This window comes from Pteropus vampyrus, unplaced genomic scaffold, assembly GCF_000151845.1.
Source record: "Pteropus vampyrus isolate Shadow unplaced genomic scaffold, Pvam_2.0 Scaffold86, whole genome shotgun sequence".
NCBI lineage: Eukaryota > Metazoa > Chordata > Mammalia > Chiroptera > Pteropodidae > Pteropus > Pteropus vampyrus.
Genome location: NW_011888867.1, coordinates 5,354,810 through 5,358,645, shown reverse-complemented (window position 1 = coordinate 5,358,645; position 3,836 = coordinate 5,354,810).

Below are 3,836 nucleotides of genomic sequence, written 5' to 3'. Positions count from 1 at the left end.
CACCGCGGACCGCTAAGAAGGCGCCAGCCACCTCGCAGGGGGACTCGAGGGCACGAGGGGGTCCCGTTCGGCGACGGGCACCCCTCGCCCTGCGGCCGCCCTCAGCGCGGGGCTCCGCGAAGCCGGCCCAGGATTCTCCGAGCGCGGGGACAGTCCCGGGAAGTCCCCGGCCCGCCGCGCCGGCGTCGCCTGGAGCTTGTCCCGGCCGCGGCCAGGGACACGAGCGCCCTGCCCCGCGGTGATTCTGGGGCGCGCCAGGTTCGGGAACCACGTTTGAAATCTTTAGTTTTATGGTATCTCCTTCTTCCCTCGAGGACTCGACGCGGGACAAGAAACCCCGGCCGCTTCCCGCTCTCCCTGCCTGCGGGACGCAGTCCCAGCCCCAGGAGGGTCGGTCGGTGCCTGGAGGGGTCGCTCGCGTCGCCGGGTGTCGGGGTGAGTCGGAGGCGGCGGGGGCCCAACCTTCCTTCCTAGAATTCCTTTCCTGCCCCGTGGTAGGATAGCTCCTTTCCTCACCGGTCCCCACTTTGTCCTGCCCTTGGCCTCATTCTTCAGACTTGAGGTGGATCTGAGCGCCTACTATGTGCCAAGCACTTTTGCCTAGATGACACTTTTGACAGATCGGCCACAGCTGCTAGGAGTCTGCTCTGGCTCCGTCTCCTTTTATTTGACACTGGGCCTCAGTTTCTCCACTTGTATATGGGGGGGGGCGGTGTCTTTTTATTGTGGTAAAATATGTATAACATAAAATTGGCCGTTTTAACCATTTCGAAATGTACAGTTCTGCAGCTCCACTGTTTTTAAGATCTCTGAGCCCCCGGTAGGATTCTCTTTCCTTCCTCACACTAAGTAGAGAAGCCTAGAACTTCTCAAGCTACGACCGATTCAGATTGGCACAAAACCTTGTAGGAAAAAATTTTCCTCTACCTCATCTTAGGTTCATTGACTGGGGCCCTGTAAATCAGACTAACAAACCACAGATTAACAAGAGCCAAACAAACAGATGTACCACGTGCATCGTGAATACACGCAGGAGCACTCAGCAATGAGTACCTCCAAGGAGTGGTTAGAACTGGAGCTTATATATCATCTTAGCAAAGAGTAATAATTTTGTAGAGAAGTGACAAGACAAAGAAGAGGACTTGGAGTCTCCAGGGGGTGGCAAATGGTGGGAGAGTAAGTCTATGGGGGAACTAATGGAAAATAAGAGCTAGTTAGTAAAGTTTATTATGTAGAATTGTCTCCCTAACTACTATCCAGCCTGGTACAGAGGGGAGTGGCCGGGGGACGATGGAGGAAAGACTGTTCCATGACATGACATCCGTCTGTCCCACAAGCTGGCCCTGGGCCAGAACGGAAGTTACTTTCTACAATCCCCCCTTGGAGACTGATAGTAACTGATATTCCTTCTGGCATAAATCAGCACCCCTCCCTTGCCTCCCACTCCCTGCTGGTTCCTGCAACAGGCGGTGTCCTGACCTGACCCAGCAGGTAATTTCCAGTACCTGGTAGCAATCATAGGCTGGTACCCATCACTACCCCCCACCTCCTTTACCTGTGTAATTCTTAGGTGCCTGCCAAGTGGCTGGGGGATCCATTTCGTCTTGCTGTTGCCCAAGACATGTCTCCTACGTAAGTTCCCCTTAATAAACTCTGTTAATTACCAGACTGGAGAGGCCAGCCTCTTTCTTCGGTCTCTCCTGCTCTCCGCTTATGCAGGTAGACTTTCCATCTCCGAGTTTTTCCCCGGGTCTGTGTGTACGAACAGGGACACCGTTACAAATTTATGTCCTGCTTTTAGGCAAATGGGGAGAGCAGAGAGCTTTTCTGCTATCTGCCTTTTCCCAATTGTCTTCAGCTCAAAATAACCTATATGCCAAACTGGCATATTTTGGGGTGGTATATTCTGCCGCCCTTCAATCTAAATCTCATTTCCTCTGTTTCCAATTCGTAAGAAGAAATTAGTGCTTATTTTTCCCAAAGGCAGTGAGTCCTGATATTTTACTCATCTCCCCACCCCAGATTAGTGGTGACATGTGAGCGTTTCTTCCCTCGTTGCTCTGGCTGGCATCTGGCTACATGTGTGGAGGAGAAAACATTAAATACCAGGTGATGGCTTTGAACTGTGCCTTGCAGTGCTTCCTTTTTAGCAATTTCCGTGGCGAAACTCAGAGAAGAAAACAGGGTCAGAGTCACCATTGCAAGTATGAGAAAACATCTCGTGCTAAGTCTGTTGATCACAAAGCAGCCTTCTGAGTGTTTAATTAGTGTTTTTCAGCTCGTATTAGTAGAATCCTTCACCTGTCCCCATAGTGTCTCGCTTTTCTGTACGCCCTGCTATGATGTCTTGTTTGATACTTTTCCCTTCATGATTTCAATAGAGGCTTGTCAATTGCCTGCCACTGTATGAAGTCCCGGAGGCTGACAGAGGCTATTTATTTATTTATTTATATTATTTAGATTTATTATCCAACTCATTTCACAAAGGATTAAGCCATATAGTATTGAGTCAATATCCTGTCTCACAACTCTTTCTTTTGGTTCATATTCCAGAAAAATATTGGATTCAGACAACACTAACTTTTATTTGGAATCTGTTTTCCAAAAGAATTATAAGTATTCTAAGGCTTTCTGGAATAGAGGCTATTTAGTATAGCAGAGCACCAACCCGGAAACCCAGACAGCTAGTACTTAAATTGTTGGCAATAGAGTCAAAGTCACGTACCCCCTGCGTTCCTTTAGTTTCTCCATCTGTTAAATGAGGTGGTTGGTCCAGATCTGATATTCTAAGCATATCTAAATTACACACCAAGGGGTCTCAGCATTTTATACAATAGCTGAAATCAGCCTTAAAACCTATTGCCACTTCCCATCGAGCTGGGAAGAAAATGATTTGGCACACATTGCTATTTGTGTGGCACACACTCTTCTGCCTTCCGTATGTAAAGCACACTCCAGAGTCAACCCATTTCTCCCTGGACAGATAAGGGGCTTGGGACCAGATGAATCGAGGACCTTGTTACTCAAGGACCAGCAGGAGCTTCTTAGAATCAGACTCTTGTGCCTCACCCCACATTCCAGATGTGGGATCAAAATTTGCATAACCAGAGAAGCACCTAAAAATGGTGTAGATGATAGGAGCTTTGGTCATCCCCTCTTGCCACCACATCAAAGTTGGGACGGAAATACGGAGCATACAGCAGAGTCGCTTGGGAGCCAGAAGCACTACAACTAGGGGAGAAGTAATTAAGCACCGTACGGTAGACATAGGAGCGGGTGAAGACGTGAGGCTGTTGTCCCTGAAAGGCTGAGTGGGACAGAGGCTACAGCAGTGGCAACTGCAGACGCCTCTTAAAGGGGCCATGTCCACAACTGGACTTTTGCGGTGACAAACCTGTTTGCTCTGAGCACCAGTGCTGGGGCGGTGGCTCAGGGGGCTCCAGGAACTTACAGGGGGACGCTGAGTTGTCGGAGTGAGGGCCGGCGGCGCAGCTCTCTCCTGGACAGAAGTGCCTTGTTCCTCTGCTGAGCCCTCGCCCTCCCAGTGTGTGGACTCAGTGCCGCCATAGCAGAGACGTCATCAGACTGGGTAACAGAGGTCACTCCGCCCAGAGGATTCTCCGAAACTCTGCTTCCCTCAACTCACATCCAGGTGTGTCCTCGGGGAGTCAGGTGCTCCTTGCTGAGCAGTGCCAAGACTCACACTGGTGGCAGCTGGCCTCGGTTTCTGGTACGGTCTCTTGAGGCAACTATAAGCACAGCATCTGTGGGTTGCTTGCTGAATCTTAACAGGTGGCTCTGGAGGGGCACAGGCTGGGGCTAAACTTGGCTTGCAG